The sequence below is a fragment of the Corvus brachyrhynchos genome, unplaced genomic scaffold (assembly GCF_000691975.1).
Source record: "Corvus brachyrhynchos isolate BGI_N302 unplaced genomic scaffold, ASM69197v1 scaffold213, whole genome shotgun sequence".
In the NCBI taxonomy this organism is placed as follows: domain Eukaryota; kingdom Metazoa; phylum Chordata; class Aves; order Passeriformes; family Corvidae; genus Corvus; species Corvus brachyrhynchos.
Genome location: NW_008237233.1, coordinates 1,164,729 through 1,183,718, shown reverse-complemented (window position 1 = coordinate 1,183,718; position 18,990 = coordinate 1,164,729). Strand labels below are relative to the sequence as shown.

The following is an 18,990-nucleotide window of genomic DNA, read 5'->3' as shown; positions in this document are numbered from 1 at the left end:
AGCTGAATCTGCGTGCCAAATGGGGTAATAGTAAGTAGGAATCTACATTAATTGCTGTGCATTTTTATTCCCTTGCTAGTGATCCTGCAGCAATTACTCCTAGGCCACTGGAAAACAAATTATGTATTAATGCTTCTCTATGTTAAAGTAGTAGGAAACATGTCTCGGAGTTTAACATGCCGTCAGGTTCATTTGAAAACAAGTAATTTGAATTTCTTATCATTAAATAAAAATTTTTTTAAAAAGAGCAAAGCCTTTGGCTGCTGTTTATGATAATCTGCACAGATTATGGAAGAATCCATCAAATTACACAATTTTCCCTGAAGAGTGGCCCTGTACAGAAGCCAGTGAGAAATGCTGTGCAGTTTCACTATATTAATCAGAGAAGTCTAGCCTTGGGATATGCAAGCAGAGGACATTATTGGTTTTTTTATGTAGAAGGACAAGGAGAGGACCAGACAGCTTCTTGTGATTTGTATATCTCTACAGTATGATCTAATTATGGTGTCTGAGCCCTCACAAAATTAAATATATTCTTGCAAAACGTTTCTCAGGTTGGTTTTGGCCTCAGGATTTATAGAGCTCAATCCCCACACAGTTCTTAGCTGTATAGAGATCCCTGTAGGTTCAGCCCAGAACACAGGACTGTGTTGAGATTGCTTGGCAGCAACACAAGAGTCCGGCAAAGTTTAACCAACCTCTGCCTTGAGGGCAGACCTGACTGCTTTTAGCTGTGGTGTTAACAAGGGAGATGCAACATTTTAGGATAAGAAAGTCACTTTTCAGTAGATATTTTCAGCTTCTCCAGTGGTCATCAAAAGGGATGGGTCAGTTGCTCTGGTTAGTAGAAATAACATTCTGCAGGTGAAATGTTATGGCTCATTTTGAAAGCAGAAATTTTAGAAGTATCTAAGAATAGTTGTTTCCAACCAGAAGCAGTCACTACTAGAAACCTCCTGAGATCTGGGTGGAAAATTTTCAGTTCAGAGACGTTCCTTTTTACTAGACCTTCATTGTCTAAGTGCTGACTGCAAAATGAGTATCTGGCCAGGGTTTGCATAAGTGCATTGAAAGGGTCAATGGGCTCTGCAAATAGGCACCTGTACACTCAGGCAACAAATCTGCAAGCACAGGTGTAAATTTGGGTGCAGTTTCTATAGGTAGAAATGATGCTTTCCAACACCATTGAGCCTCCCCACTACAGCTCTTGCCAAGAAAGGATAATGTATAAGCAAGCTTCAGAAATCCAGGAAATCCTTTTGGGTGTATCACCATGGCCTGGTGAAAATCACACAAAAAGGTAGTGGGCAAAGAAGGGCTCCTCCCTGGGAAACTCACTGGCCTTCATAGTTATTTAAAAGGGGAAAAACACCAACTTGGTGGCTTTTTCAGACTGGTTTCAAAATTAAATAATGATAATACACTCAATATTATATTTATTTTTCATTTTTTGAGAAAAAAGTTATATGGCTGAGTTACCTCTATATAAGAACCCATATTCAGGGTATTCTGTTGGGTCCATAGCTTAGTTTCTGTTGCCTATCAGGTGTTCAAATTTAATACTGAATGCCACTGAATAGAATAGGACTGAGCCTGCAGTAGAGATCACTGTGGAAACCACCTCCTGGATATTTTGTAGGGTTTGTTATGATGCTATTATAAGAGATGCCTCTGCCTGCATTAGGTAGCAAACAAGAACACATACAGAAGTCAATAATATAGAAAGAAATAGGAGAAAAGTGGGGACACGGAGAGTGAGAGAGAGGTAACTTAGATATCACCACATGCGGATTCCTGCAGCATCCCACTGGTCCTTCTTCACCCTCCTTAATCTTTGGTGGTGCAAGTCCTGGAGTAGTTCTTCTGGAGGAACCACTTTTATACAGCCCAAGTCCTGGGTATCCATGGGGTGCAAATGCCATTCCCACAGCTTGGGCTGGCACATGTGTAAACAGCTGTTTCCTTTCTCACAGTTTGCCACCATGTGAATTTTTGTCATGATAGGTCTTATTTTAAGTTCCCACAGTCTGTACAGTAAAATTTTGTCCAGTGTGCTAATTTCAAATCTTCACCTTCGTTAGACCTGGAATTCAATTCCTGTTTTGCCATCTGTGCTAATCTCAAGTTCCTGTTGTGGTGGCTTATCCAATGGGAAATTCTTTCTTTAACAGTGTTTTGAGATATGCAGCTGCATTCTTTAAGTCCTCACAGAACTCACCTGTGCTTCCCAAGCTGGCAGTTCTGTCAAGGCTGGTATAATTTGGGGAAGGTTTTTCCGTTCTCAGTTTGCCCAGTTTTTCTTTGTGAGTAGGGAGAACATTTAAATTTTTTTGTTAATGCTTCCAATATAAAGCCATGGCTTCCCCTATGCAACCAATGTACCCAGTCACCAACAAAACAGAAGGAAACCTGGCAATTCCCTCCACTCAACCTATTGACTGCAATGACATTTAAGAAAACATCAGCACCTGGGTTTAATATCTCAGTTATTCATATTAAGAAATATAATTTAATTCTGTTTTGATTTTTTTAAAATAAAAATTAATGTATTTATATTTATATTTAAACATCATAATTCCAAAACATTTCACCTTTTTCTGTAAGGAAAAAGAAAGTGAAAAAAAAAAAGCAGGGTCCTTCTCCTACCTCCTTTTTTGGAAGCCAAGAGACAGGGCAAGCCAAGGAAACTGGTACATGTCTGAAAGATATTTTAAGGCTAGAGGAACAGTCAGCTAGTAATGCAACCAGCATTAACATAGCCACTAATACAACAATAATTTATAGAAAAATCACAGGTTGTGTAATCCTCCAAAAGCTTCCTTTGAAAGGAAAGCAAAGGCTGTTTAGTGAAAGCTTCCACTCTTTTCAAGGGTGGATACCTCAGCGTAGGATTCAAACAATTTTGTTCACAGGGTTTTTTGTTGGCTTATTTTTTTGTGGTGGTGTTTACTCAATATATAATTTTATAATGATGTAACTTACATCTCTGTAAATTATATTCCATGTGTCAGAATCAATGCCCCTAAAATATTCTCAAAAGGCACTAAATATATTTCATACATTCCTTGCTAACTCTGTGTTATAAAATAATTGATACACAGCCCACAAAACATCTAAAAATACTCTCTCAGCTTAAAAGATGCCTGCAATTTCTTCTGCTGTGCATAGCTGCAGACCACAGAAACCAATCCAAAAAGCCAGTGACGGCAATATTCAGGAAGCTGCAGAGAGAGAAAACAACTTTTCACAACCTGAGTATTTGCTTTGTTTTACACTGAATGGTCATTAAATATGTTTACACAACTCAGCAACAGAATAAATTTCCAGTACATCTTTTCCTAATGAAAAATATTTTTCCACAGTTCTTGCCATTATTGGACTTCTTACAGTTAATATTTTATAAATCTAAATAAAATAGGAGATACAATTATATATAAATTGCTGTTGTGTATGCATGTTTATTTCAAGTTATTATAATAATTTCAGGAATATTAACACTATTTCTAAAATGAACAGACCTCCATCATTTATTTTCTGAGTGTTCATATGGTTGGGTTTCTCTTTTTTTTTTCCCGTCCTAAAATTGGTGGTACATCTTTAATAATCCCCAAATATCAGTGAGGAGGCCCATACAAAACAGACACATGAAGGCTTAAACCACATCGAGATTAATTCTTTTCAGCAGTGGACTCTTTCTGTGATCTCAGATTTATTACTGCTGCAGCAACTTTCAGTCAAAAAACAAAGGGCAGGAAAAAATAGATGAGAAGACTTTACATTTATTCCAGATGCTCACTTACATTTTAAGATGTAGGAAAGGGACAGGGAAAGCATTTCAGAGGTTCATAGGGAACACAATCCCATGGAGGTAAGGTTTGGCGCATCTCCTGACAGCAGCATGGTGACAGCTTGTCCCTCCTGGAGCAGGAGGTGGGGAAGGAGCCAAGTGTGCCCAACAGACTGAAATGCACAAGGATACAACTCCTCTAGTGCCTACAAAACCCAAAAACCATCCACCCAAAATGCCACCACATGGTTGTTGGTCTGCTGTAGACAAGGGTGACACTCCTGGGGTGCAGAGCCTGGGGCCAAGCCTGGAAAGTTGGGAAGGGAGGAAGGACCACCACACACCACGCAAAGCACATTCCTTCACAGGGAGTAGATGGAAAGAATAATTTCAGAAATGACCTGTACTTTCAACATCATCAAACACAGCAATGGCTAGGTAGAAAATTCTGTGCTTTGGGAACATTTACGCTATGTGTAGACATCCTTAGTGTGGCTCCATGGGCACTAACACAGCAGAAAATTTCAGTAGAGAAACTGGCACTTCCCTACTGATCATGTCCCCATCTTATGTGCCAGGGATTTTATTTTGATTATGTTTACTCTCAAAGAGGTAGTTTCTCCTCATTGTCTGTAGGGCACTCAAAGCCCACCTTTGAAGCCAATGACACTCTGCCTGTGACAGAAGCAGCACAGCGTGGCCTTGTGGGTGAAAATCACAAACCCACTGACATTTGCAGTGCTGGCCTTTGATACAACTTCACTAAACCACACATGGGGACAGCCATAGCCAGCATAAAATAAAGCCTTCTGTGTTAAACCCTCCCAAACCACCACTGATATGATTAAATTTATGACTGCATGGACAGGCCTTTGTTCCCTGGAAAAAAAACCCAAAAACCTATTTGCAACTTGGAGAGGGAGGAAAAAAAAAAAGAAAAAAACCTCTAAAAAAAACTTTTTCCTTCCAGTGATAGATTTCTGAACCTTGTGAACACATTGCTGAGATTAACTGCTTTCTTCTTAAAGGGACTTAAGGTTCCTCTGTCTCACAAAGCTACACTCTTTTTTCTTTTTGTGAGAAATGACTCAGTTGGGGGGTTGTGTCCAAGAATGATACCCACATGAACAGACAGGAAGTCAATGGTGTAATTTAGGAGGCCAGCTGTCTGCAGCATGCTGTCATTAGCTAGCTCTTGAAGGTGACCAAGGAATCTAAAATAATGTGGAGAAACACTTTGCATTTGACATTCTGGCATTTTGTTTGCTGGAAAACAAGTGTTTTTTAAAAAATCCGGGATCTTTCAAAAAGTAGATCTGCTGTGGAATTGAGAGCAAAAACTACAAATTAACAGGAAGGGGAAACCCCCCACTCCAACTTCAAGTAAATGGATAGACTCCTGCATTTTAAGACCTGATTAAATATTTAAGGTCTCATTGAACAGAAGCACCAGGAACGTCTCCGGACAAGCTGCTGTAAAATCTTCATGTAAATCCTCATGCCTGTCCACTGGACAGGCATGAGCATTTCTCCAGATAGCCTTTGAAATATATTATTTTGAGAAAACTATTTTGCAAGCCCATTTCATGTGATGATATGCATTTTGTTTAGGCAACCAGGGTTAAGAGAAGACTGCTAAATAAACTCATTCGGAAAATGGGTGCCAAACCTAGAAGGAGGAGCCTTCACCTGGAGGTACTGGATGCACTGACCATGGAAGAGTAGTGAATGAGCACAGAACAGGGAAGGGAGGGGAATAAGCAAACCCAGTAGAACTGCTCATCACAAGACCTTTTATCTTTTTTTTTCTTTCCAATGGAAGAGCCCTAAATGAGTTAAGACCCAAAGAAAACAGGGTTTTCCCTAAGCTTTTGCATTTCTGATGCCTGGAGCTCCCTACCAACTGGAAGCATGAAACAACACTATATTGCATCCTTTCTTATTCCAGTTTTGTGGTCAGATGACTCCTTGGCTGGCCTAACTGACTGCTAACACATATCCTGACCTGGTCCCAGGTGAGATAGCTTTCCCATGAAGGCACTTACAGGACAAAGAGTCTCACCAGATAAAGGCTTTAAGAAGCAATGACAGTTAGCATCTGGTTAAAATATCTGCACTTCTTTCTTCACTGCAGCAAGCTGTTAAATTTTACAAAGTTTTTTTTTTTTTTTTTTTTTTTTTTTTTTTTTTTTTTTTTTTTTCTTTGGTGAGGAACATCCAGAACAATATAACAGTATATGTATATCTGAACTGTTTGGAATAAACAATATTCCTATGGCATCTGTTAGAGTCCAGTGCCACTCTTTGACATGTCCTTCAGTATAAATATAATCTGGGCATCACTGCTGCTGTCTCAGAGGTGGATGTTATCAGGAACAGGAACAGCTAGAGAATCATAGAAACATAGAATGATTTGGGTTGGAAGGGACCTTAAAGATCTTATTTCAACCCCACTGCCACAGGCAGGCTCAAGGTCACCGGAGGTAGATGTATCCCTAACAACATGGCAGTCAAACCTGTGAAATATCAGTTCAAACCATCAAAGGCAAGAGCAAAGGAACAATATGAACAAACCAACAGTTGAAATCTGAGAAATTTCTCAAATTCTCCCCTTTCCAAAACTTATAAAACTTTGATTTTGTTATTAGCTGCTTTTGAGCTGTAGATACCTTAAGCTTCCAAAGAAATTGTTTACACTGCGAAACTGAGATATTTTAATTTAAAAAAATTGTCAAATTGATTCAGTCTAGCAATTTCAAAACTTTCTGTCAAAAATATGACCTAATTAAAATGAAACTGAAAAGCAAGTATTTACAGAAAATGGTTTTGTTGCAAAAGCACTGACTTAGACACCTTCTACACTTGTCTTAAGGAAAAATAATCAGAAAATCTTCAAGGACCTCTATTCAGAACCACAGCAAGTGCAAAACTGCAAATCTTACATTGCCAAACAGCTTCCCATTGATTACAGTTTAGAATATTTAGCTTCTGCAGCTCCTTGTCTCATGACAACACTTTTAACTTGTTCTTCCAGCTTTTAAGTGCTTATCCCTCTTTGTAATATTGCATGTCAGTGTCCATCTTTATCTTCAGCATGTTTCCTATTTGCCTCCTCTCTTTCCTCCTGATTTGACCTAAATTATCAGATCCAGGTTTGGATTAACACAGGCAGGTTTGAGTAATCCCAATGGATCTTTTACTTATATATGAATATACATATACAAATAGATATATATATATAACCAACAAAAAAGATATACAAATATATGTGTATATAGATGTAAAAAATATTTATGATATGTATACATAACAATTCACTATATATATCATGTAATATATACACATACATCTGTTCAGAAGGTGTAATGAATGGTACACAGACAACTGAAAGCTGTGAGAAAAGGGACATATATTGACATGTATCAGACAATGTAAGTGGCCTCAGAAAACTACATATTATAAAATTTAAATAGAAATTTGTGATGGGACCCAAAGACTGGAGAAAGACCAGATAAACTTTTTCCATGGTTTCAGGTTCCTACCAACATTTCACAGAATCACAGAGTTTCCTGAGTTGGAAAGGACCCACAGGGTCATCATCAAGTCTAACCCCTAGGCCTGCACAGCACCACCCCAAGAGTCACACCACACACCTGAGAGCATCGTCCAAACACTTGAACTCTGTCAGGCTTGGTGCTGTGACCACTTCCCTGGGAAGCTGTTCCAGTGCCCTCTGGCTGAAGAACCTTTTTATAATATCCTCCCATGACCTGAACCTCCCATGACACAACTTCACACCATTCCCTCGAGTCCTGTCACTGGGCACCACAGAGAAGAGATCAGTGTCTGCCCCTCCTCTTCCCCTCATGAGGAAGCTGTAGACTCCATTAAAGTGCTCCAAGCAATCCATGACACAATAAACTTAAGTGCTTTGTTATGGGATAATGTATCAAGAATTCCTGTTTTATTAACTACTTGATTACCTGCTTACACAATCTGGTGAATATTATTTGTTGTCTGGTAGTGACCATTGGGTAAATTAAAGAATCTGAAATATTCAGTCTGGGTTTTTTTTTTTTCCTGCAAAAAAAGAACAAGAGAAGACTAACTGAAGTGCCAGAGGTGACACATCTACTAAAGATTATACTCAAACAACACATGTTGAGACACAAAAGCCAAAAAATTTGAATTAAGGTTGCAATATCTGTGCTGACATACAAGTTGTTATCCTTAAAAAAATTGAAAATAAAATTAATGAGGGCAGCAAGAGATGAGGAAATGATCTGAGAATTATTGTTAGAAAATCAGCCCAGATTTTCGAGTTTAATTCTAAATGTCTTGATTTATGTCAATTTAAATATTATATGCTCTTTATTCATAAAAATATTAACTTTTACTTCCTGCAGCAGTAGTAAGTCACTCTATTAATCCACAGTATACGTTTCAGTTACATCACAGCTGCAATGGACATGGCACCGTGCACTATAATCTGCTTCCCTACGTGCTCTTCAGTGGCACCACAGTGGGACAAACACAGTCACTTTGCTTTAGCTTCACATGCTGATTCAGTGATAGAATAAAGTACTTCACAGATTAGCTTAGCCTGCAGCACTTAAAGGTCAGGATTTATTGTAATGTAAATCACAAGGCAATTTTATCTTGACAGAGATTACATACTGTTACAATATTTCTTGCTGAATCTAGTGATGTGTTTGCTTTTTCTCTGCAACTGCTGTGTAAAATTGGACTTCAGCCCAGAAAAGAAAAAGGGATGGCAGCCTGTTTAGTTTTTCAGCAACAACTTAATTTCTGTGCAAATATTGCAGCATTCTGAAGGAAAGGTATTAAAAAAAACCCTAAAAAAACCCCAAAGAACAACAAAACAAAAATCCTGCTATTAATCCAAGAAATCCTTGCAGGATGGAAAAGCAGTTTGTATAAATGTTCAGCATTTTTTTTTAAATGATCTCATTACAGAATGCTGAAGCGGCATCTTGTCATTCTTTCAAAATGCATTTAAAAAAAAGAAATTGACATTTATATCCTAGCTAAGACTCCAATGGTAGTGAGCCAGTGCTCTAGAACCTGCTCCATTCACGGGTGAGCTACCTTGGGTTATGTGGTGCCAGGACTGTAGGGCACGGTCCCCTTCACAGGGGCTGAATAAGCTCTTTTGTACCATGTTTACAGACAACAAAAGTTCTGTGTACTTGTGCATTACAGCCACAGCATTACCAAACACAGTTAACAACTTGCATTCAAGAGTGGCATCAGGACACACAGATGGGCTCTCCATGTCTTGTGAAGACACTTGTCAGCAAAGACTTCAGGGTTGCCTCAGGTATTAAGCACACACATTCCTCCCATTTACCCAGACATACATGTCCCCAGGAATGGGACTGCAATGCTGCAAATCCATCTAAAAAGTGCCTTGCAGGATGAACAGAGCTGGTGGCACTGGAAGGCTACATGGAAAAGGATGTGCTACTGTTGAATGACTCCTTTAGCAGAGCCTAGCCTTAGGTTAGCAACAAGATGAGTTAAGTACCTCATTCGTTTGAAAGTCTTGCTGTTTTCCCAGTCTTTCTTCCGATGTTTAGTAGTTTGGGAACAAACTAGGCATTTCAGTGAACTCCCTTTTGTGTGGAAAACAGAAGGGAGGAAGACAGGAAAACACAACATAGGGTGGAGAGACTTGGAGACAAGGCAACAGCATTTTTATAGTCCTCACCACCACAATCCTGGGATTGATGTGGTGACTTGATAAGATGTTGAATTATGCAACCATTCCCACTGATGTACTAATGCATTCATTTTGGCCTTTGAACGTAGCTAGACTTGCTGACCTCAGACTGAGCTTTTAGATAGGATAAACATGCTGCTGTGCTAGTGTACATATCAAGTCTGGAATCTGAAAAATCATTAAGACAATAAACATGATGCTGAGTTTACAAATTCACTTTTTCAAGCAAAATCACACTTTAGTCTATATTAAGAAAGCTCTCTTTTCAGTCAAAAATGGAGATCTGTATATAAACATACAGTTGTACAACTGCTGTGCATATTTTGTATTTAGATTAAATGGCAAATTAGTAGATCCTGGTAGATTTTCTGTATTCCTTTCACTGAATTCCCACCATCTATATTTGTTTGTCTTTTCTAAGTTAGGATTTTAAAATGCAATTATAGCAAAATACACAAATCTATTTTGCACTCCTAGATCAAGCTCTGAGGAAGGATGCCAATTAGAATTCAAAAAGTTTGTTTCTAATGAGCAGAAAAAACAGGTGTTCATGGGGGAAAAAGCAAATTTCACCTAATTCTACAGTTTATTGAACTTTGTAGTTATTTCAAACTGCATTTAACATTATGGCAATTTAAAAGGGATACTGGAGTCATATTACTGTGTCTCAGAATATGAAACAAGAATAGGAATCTGTCAGACACCAAGAACAGTTTACAAAAAAATAATAAGAGTTAATAGTAATTATATTCTTACTTGCATTAGTTGGTTTGGGTTTTTTTAATTGTACCCTCTGGCCTTAGTAAACAGTGCTGTTGACCTTGCTAGTTTGGGTTTAGGGTGTATTGTTTATTTACACAGAGATTTGTAAGCTATGCAAACAAACAAACAAACAAATAAATAATGAAACAAATCTTCCACATGAGTCTGAGACCACTCTTTTGGCACCAACTCACTTCTAGCCGAAGAGAATGCATTTTAATAAATTTTAGAACACACAAGTTTCTTTCAGTCCCTCCTTAGTTTATTAATTTTAGTATCATTACCCGTTCATGTAAATACTTCTTTCCAAAGCTGAAGAGAAAAATAGACTCAGAAGCAGCCACCAGGTTCCTGGTTTTTTTAAAGCACACAGTTTACCAGCTGCAATCAAATTAGGTTAGCAGCACATTTAGGTTATTTTGAGTTTTACATCTGCTAAAGAAAATAAAAAGTAATCTTTTGATGATCACAAATGAAATCTGATATAAATATCTACCCACTACACATTTTTAGGTGGTCATTTAGCAATCAGACACAACAAGAAATTAAATGCTATGAGCCTGTGCTAAATTACAAGGTCGTAACTATTATTATCATTGGGGCATAATAGCTCATTTATTCTATCTCATATTCTTATTGATCACAGATCTTCATAGCAGCTTAAAAACAGTAATTTCCTACTAGATTATATATATTGTCCTTTCTTTTTTCCTAGAACAGAATCTGAATTAACACATTTCTTTGCATTGAAGCCTGTGTTCTAACCCAGACCAGACTGATGCACTCAGTGCAGCACCATGAACTCACTGTTAGATGTCTGCAGAAGGTTCCCATGGAAGGCCCCTAAAACTACCATGATACAAGTATTGGGAGCCCCCAGGCCCTCTTCAGTACTCAGTGGGACTGTAACAGGAGATGCAACAGCTCAACTGCCTTCCACAGACCTTAAGAAGAAGCAAGGCTATAGATACCAGTTTAATATGGCTGAGCCTTTAATTAGCACAATGAAAGGTTTCAACAGACAAATACCTTGTAGGTGCAAAGACTCCACAATTTCAGATGTCAACATCCCTTTTGTCTCTGTGAAAAAAAAAAAGAAATGCTACCTTAACAAAAGATGTAGAAGTGTAAGTTTGCACCTTATCTGATTTAATCCACCACAGAAAGTTAGGTGAGCACTGAGATACCAGACTGTACAACGGCAGCAAGAAGATAACATCCTTTCTGCTGGCATATGCTGCCCATAGCACCCAGAACAAAACCTCCCTCACTGTGTTCCATCTCCAACTGCTCCAGTGCAGCTCTCTGGGGCAGGTCTCTGGATAGATCAAGCACATCAGGACTAGAGAACTTATATGCATTTAATTTCCACTCCATTTGCAAAATATTAGCAATTGCCCATGATTCTGATATGTATCATATTTCATCTCACTGAAGTAGAGAGAAATGCCTGGGAAATGCCTGCCTTCTATCCTGTATTTGGAATTATTAGGTGTGCTGGTTTCACAAAGACTAGCACAGAAAGGCCAACATCAGGCTCAGCTCTGCATGCCACATTATTATCAATAGGGGAGAAGTGGGTGCAGATTCATCCTTCAACTTTATCACAACCACACTGAATTTTCTGCAGTTTAATTGTTTTTATCCTCTTTTTAAACTCACATGAATAATAAATACATAGTAAAATAAAAATACCTGGAAGTCTGACACAGGTAGAAGATCAAGATTCCAATACATGGTAAGTGTAATAATTGCAAAAGAAACTATGTGATTTAGGAAGTGAAAGTCACTTCCAAGGGATGTGCAGGTACTTATTTTCCAGTGGTAGCAGAGGAATTTGAAAGTCCATGAGGTTCAAGGGCCAAGACCTTGGTGACTGAGATGCCCAGCACCTGTGTTTCACTGTGGAAATCAAGCTGCAGATCCATTAGTTACTCAGATGTGACCTGAATATTTCATCTCAGTGCTCTGCACAACGTGTCAAAAAGGGCCATTGAACTGAACCAAAAAGGCCCTTTGCTGGAAATACATTTTTAAATGGTCACACAGCACAGTTGCTTATCAGTCTTTTATGCAAGAGAAGAAAATTTTACTTCAGTAAATACTAATTCAAAAATACATTTGCACTCATTTGAGCATATTTAAATACAAAATCCTCGCTGTTAAAAAACAAAAGAAATGTTACTGCATTGCATCCCCATCACAACTGGGAAAGAATTTAAAATTATAAATACGTGAAATAGCAAGGATAAATAAAGCTTTGCATCCTTTCTGAGAAAAAGAATAGTTAGTGATAGCATTAGAAACAGTATTAAAATAACTTTAGTCAGGCAGAAATAACTTATATTGATTTTTACTTCACATCTAAGAAACATGCTGCCTCAACTTTTTAGAATTTGGGTGCCAAATTCATCTTGACAAAAGACAAGAGAACAATAAAAAGAAAATGCCCTTCCTCCTCTGCCTCCCACCCAGATGGGCATAGGAGGAGGAGAAAAGGTGTAACACCACTAGGTGAAGTGACCACTGATCAAGAAATGCTGTATGTAGAAATTTCCATACCATTTTACTGCTGGTTTTTATAAGTCTGCTCCTCACTAATCTACCTAAGCAAGGTAAGGGCTGTGATGATGCTAGTGAAATGAGGGGGGAAGGATCAGAGACAAGACAAGCCACGAGGTCCTTGCAGAAGCTGAAAGGGATGCTGAGGAGTGGCATAGCACAGGGGTTCATGAGTTCACAGGATCATGAGTTAAGGGACAGGGGCAGCCACAGATCCTCTTCACTGGACCATCTTAGAGCCAGGAGGGAGGCAGGACAACATGATGGAAAGCACAGTTGGAACAAAGCTGAGTCCAGCATGGGGGAAATGCAGGCATGAGAAGATATTGCAAGGAGCCTTTGTAAGAGCAGGGCATGGAGTTGCAAAGTCCAAAGTAAAGCAGGATGACTGCTTGAGGCAGGAAAAAATTAGGACATGAGTGTACTATCTGGATGTCAGAACAAAAAAAGGACACATCTTCCCCCTGCATTCAGAAATAAAATCAAATAAAATTACCAGCTTATCTTTGAATAAGTACATATTTTCTCAGCAAATTCTGCACACCACAAGCAGTCAAATATTTTTTGTCTATTTTTATATATCTGCAAGGTGACAAAACACAGAAACATAAGCCTTCTCTACGTGCAAAATAGTTATCTGTGCTGCATAGAAGTTACATCTCAGTTGGCAAATTTCGGTTGTATGGGTGGAAGAGGCCCACAGATTTTTATGGTGTGCATGCGCACCAAGAGAGAGAAAAGATTCAGGTATAAAAATTCTACCTGACAAAACCTGATCATGCCGTTTTTACTCATAACGTCAGAGCCCACTTTTTAGTCGTAACAATGGGTCCCCCTAGTGGGTAAAACCCTAATTGACGAATTTTGTCATTTAAGTTTCTCTGAACGCAGCTAAGTATCACATTTGATTACTAAGTGGAGGACGCTGCTTTTAGGAAAGTGAATATGAAAAGATACGGTTAACTTTTGTGCAACTTCTGAAAAACATAAAGCGCAGCCACAGCGATATATATTCCTACTGAACTGTTCCATTAAGCAATAAAGTAACATCCTTAACATCTAGGTTTTAAAACAATAGTAATAAAAATAACTTTTTCTATGAAGATTGCTCTGGGTAGGGCATAAACAATTTGTCAAAAAAACTGCGAGAAAGAAAAATTAGTCTTGCTAACACTTTTTCAAGTCATGAAACTCAGTGTTTCACAGAGAAATTAATAGATTAGCACTGCAACTGCTTTTAATAAATTATAAACTGGCATAATTACTTCACTCACACAGCTCCAGACATCAGAACCTATTTTATTAACTGAAGAAGTCTCCATTAGGATAGTAGGATTATGATTTGTTCTTTAGGAGTACTGGGGAAGTAGCTAACTTCCAATGGGGGCTGAAGAACTCACTTGTTGCCTTTTTAATGTCTTTTTAAGGGTGGTCCAGTATGATCTACATTAACTAGCATTTTTTACTGATTTCATTTAATTGGGTTGTTTGGATGTGATTATTTTATTTATATAAATAGCAATCAAAAATACCATACAGACATTTTACTACTTTCCTTTTCAGGTACAGCACATTACTCTACTTTTGACCTCTATTGAATAGCTCTGCCTTTCACTAACCAGAAGAACACAAATTGGAAGTTTTTTTGGCTTTTTTAACCCCATCACAACTGGGTTAAAATAGACCTATTTATTTTACGAGTTTTCAGAACTCCTTTTTCAATGGTAACTGTTCTCTAATATATTTCTTTCTTATCCTATATTTCCACTTACAGTTGGGACAGTCACTGTGATGCAATCTCTCTGACTCCAGCAGACGAGTGGGAAGAGTGCCTGCCTGTTGGAAAAGTCCGATGACTGTGGCAGGGGAAGACATTGCAGAACAACCAATATGGCTGATAAAAGCAAGCTCCGTTTATTAGCCATCCAGAGGCACTTATATAGTATACCAGCTTGTTAACTCTTAAGTGGCGTAAACCTATCACAGCGCATTTCTGCTTCTACATAATTAGACTACATTGGCAAGCTTCTACAGTTATGTTATGATTAAAGAATTCAGAGTTCACCCTCCCTTCTCATGGTCAGTACATCTTATCTGCACAGCTGCACATCCTCAAAAACTCCCTTTTTGTTCTCAGGCCTGTTTCTCACACAGGCACTTCTCATGGAGGGCTTTTCTCATGCAGGCCTTTTGCTTGCAGGCTTTTGCTTGTACAGTTCTTTTATTGATCCCATAATTCTATCAATGACCCATGCCCCTGATCCTCTAATCATTTTACAACACCTGCCAACACCTGGGAAAGAAGGAAGAGGCTACAGAACCTGATGTAAATTACTGCATGCTTTTGCTAACACAAATTGTCCATATCTTTTTCACACCAATAAAGTAGGCTTTGTCATCAGTCAAACTTCAAGGTCATTTAAGAAAAAGATTCAAAACCAAATCTAACAAAAAAACCCCAAACAAAAAACTCAAACAACAAATAAAAAAAAAAAAGAAAAAAAATCAAACAAAAAAAGACCCTTTCAGAAATTCATTTCATTAAATTTTAATGAAAATAAAGAATTAGTAATTTCAGTTTGCAATTTAAAAAATTATCCAGATGTTATTTCTGGATATATCTGTTATTTACATTATTTCTGCTAAATATTCTAGACAGTCTTATTTAGAAAAGTAGCCCCTTCCTGCTAGGCCCATTCTTTATCCCTTCGAGAGGAGTATTTTATAGGAATTATTCCTTTAAATTTATTTCTTCCTTTGAAATTATTTTAAATACTCTTTTACAAGTGGTTTTCAAAATAGTAAAGGCTAAAAAGTGGAAAATACAACCTCCACCACCAATACACTCATATGTGATTTCAAAAAGACCTACATATGGAAATTTCCCCCTTATTATGTATTCTGAGAGCGATCACTGCTGACTGCTGGTAATTGCCAATGTGTTCAGTTTGCTTAGCAACAGTTTTACAGTAGATGTACCATTTGTGCAATCATAAAAGTAAGACACTTGCAGATTCTCTACAAGTATATGATGTTTCTACTGATTTTCTGCTAATATGTGTAACATTTTAGTAGCAATATCTGAATGGATTTGTGCAGATATTTCCCTTAGTGTACCTTAGGGAAGCACCAAAAACACTGGCTTCTTTTTCCCTCTGCAGAATTGTTTTTCTTTACGCAAAAATGGGAACATTCTAAGCATCCCTACAGACTCACTTCCTTGGTAGCTACAGAAAATGAGTTCTACAAAAGTTTTCCTAGCACCAGTTGGTATCTCCTATAACCTATTGGCTTAATGGAAAAGTCAAAGAAAATGCAGCTCTTGCTTCAGTTAGGTTCCTTGTGCACCAAGACAGGTTGTAGTCACAGCCATTTACTGCTTAATAGTAGGACCCAGTTCAACCAAAACAAATAAAAGGGTTGCTTACATGAGCAGCACACCCATCAGATATGAGCCCACAAAAAAACTTCCAACCATGCAAGGGTTTATGAGCAACTATAAGCAATCTATAGGGCAAATGGATTTAGTGCAACTGTCCCTATCCTCTGTTCTTGCGTAATTTGTGATAAAAACCTCTGCTAACAAAGTTTACTTTGTAATATCCCAGAACTGCACATAGCCTGCAAAACTTTCTTAGCACAGGGATTTAAAAATTGAAGGATTTCTCCACACTCTTGTTTCATGGCTTAACTACCACACAATCTCCAACAATGCCAGTCACAAGAGAAACTTCTTCCTGAGCTGCGGCCACAGTGCAAGAAGAGAAGTTGTACCCATGAACTCTACTACAAACTTGTGAGGAGCCCAGAAAGAAAGAGATCTACATGGACGCAGATCCCCTCCCCTTTGGGCTGCTATTCCTTTCACGCAGGCCTGTGACTTAGCTTAAGAGTTCAGGGCCAGCTGTGTCCCTTCCCAGTGCTTCTGTGCTCTTCCCTCCTTTCACAAACTGCCTCTTTGGCCTCTGCTCTGTTGCCAGCTAAGTTGTCGCGGTTTCCTCTTTCCTCTTTGCCAAGCTCCAAGGGCATGGTTAAGCACAGTTCTGCTGTATGTGGTAAAATCAAACACACCAGCAAAACACTCAAGATGTTTCTCAAGTCAAGCAGAGCCTCCACATGATGCAGCACATGCAACATTAACGTTGTCTGACTGTTGATGACTTAACTGTGCCATGGAATCTCTCCCACAAATAAACACGAACCGAGTATGTTTGATGTCACAAACCTAGTACGTAAAAGACAGCTCTAAATAAGCCAGTAGAGTAGTATTTGGTGTACACTGCATTCTAACATGGTATTTTTATTCATTTGAAAGTTCTTGATTTCCTCAAAGCTGCATGGGATTAATTAGGGTATTGATGGACCATTTGGAACAGTTATAAACAATTGTTACTATAAGCTCTTAAAAAGAGGTTCCAGTGATTTCAGTGCAATGGATTACAACATTTCCTAAGCTGCCGTTTTTAGACCTCCATCAGGCATCACTGTCCTCCATAGCAAAGGTGAGAGAGAAATATTTGTCCCAGGTACGTGAAGTCAGACCTTGTTCATTTAACACTAACCCAGTTTTGCAAGTCTAGAAATAAGGCACACATTCAACAGCATACCTTTTACATATGATGTAATGCTGAAAACAGAGAAAATAAAATGTGCCACCAAATCACTCCCTTCCTTTATGATTTCATGCAAAGCATAAAATGAAAAAACCAGGAATCTGCATCCTATGATACACCAAGAGAACTGCAAAAAAAGGACCAGGATTGGTGTGAGCCCCAAAAAACACAGAGAATTGCATGTAGTGTCAATGCTGGGGCCAAGCAGACAGTTGCAAGTTCAGAGCTTAGATCTTAACCAAGCTCTGGTCTCTGATATGTCACAATTATTGTCAGGTGGTGAATATCAAGAAAAGTCAACAGGAATTGCAACAACCCCAGTACACAAAACTGTGAGATCATCAGTCCGCAGCACAGAAAAGGCATGGTTTTGAAATGCAAAAATCTCCAGAACGATGAAATTAAGAAAAAAAGTAAAACCAAACATTGAGACAGTATCACTACTCTGATTGTTTCTTTTTCCTTTCTTCTGTGTCACTCCCACAGTCTGAGCAACTTACAAAACCTCTCTCCACGGTATTTTTATTTATTTGGAACCTGGTCACTGGCCTGGGTTTATAGAGCCTTATACCATTATTACCTGGCCCCTAACAAATGCTGCCATGTCTACAAGAACAAAGTAAGGCTTACCAAGTACATTGCAAAAGCTAGAAATAAGGCCTCAATTCAGAAAACACAAAGTACATCTTACTGGAAGAGTTACAAACAGTAAGTGGTCACCTATCAAGAAATAAGTACTAGCCATCTACAGAGACGGTACCGCTCCCATAAAGGCCACTGCAGCATGTTAGAATACTTGGCACATTCAGAGGTAGGAATTTTGATGGAAAAGTTTTTGAAGACTACTAACAGAACTTTCCAGTTCTCTATCACTTTGATTGCCTGCAGAAACTAAAAGGGTCCCTGAAATAGTTTACAAAAGAAATTAAAAGCAAAGTCAGAAGCTACTGAACTGGACAATTCTCCTACTGATCCTAGAAAGTACTTGTTAAGAGCCCTTCACAGCCTTAGTCCCTAACACTGCATCTTTTCCCCTTAATATTCACCTCCTAAACAAATCTTCTAAGACAAGACAAAATACTTGTTAGAAGTTGTGGGGTTTGTTGCAGGTTTCATACTGCATTTTTTAAATATGTCTTATATTTCACGTAGGGTGTTTTTGCTATTAGATTCTAAAGCATACTACTTGGCTTGCAGGAAGTTTGCCATTGTAATTGTCTCCAAACTATCAGAACTGTGGATACAGGCGAGAGAGCTGCTGGCTGACATCTGAGTGATTTAAGCATGTTTTGGAATCAGTTTATCATTATGCATAGTTTCCTGACATTTGTTATCATACAGGGGTAACAGAGAGTTAACAAATGGCATCTTTGAGAATGCATATGCTTGCTCATTTAATGTTACAATTCACCTAAAAGAGCAGAAGTTAAAGCTTATAAATGAAAAAAGAAAAAACATTCTTCTCTGAAACATTGTCCCTTCTAGTTCAGCTCAGACTGAACAACAAAAATAATACTTTCAAG

General features: G+C 38.3%; 1 long non-coding RNA gene across 2 annotated transcripts; it reads right to left on the bottom strand.

Moving 5' to 3' along the window:
* Window positions 1-482: 482 nt before the first annotated feature.
* LOC108445513 lies at window positions 483-14,850 on the bottom strand. 2 transcript variants are annotated; one of them, XR_001860400.1, is made up of 3 exons: window positions 11,322-14,850; window positions 7,771-7,867; window positions 483-6,921 (listed from the first exon to the last, which is right to left on the bottom strand). It is a non-coding gene; the product is annotated as an uncharacterized LOC108445513 (long non-coding RNA). The 2 variants fall into 2 exon arrangements; XR_001860399.1 differs by lacking the exon at window positions 11,322-14,850 and having other exon boundaries at window positions 7,771-8,732.
* Window positions 14,851-18,990: the final 4,140 nt, after the last annotated feature.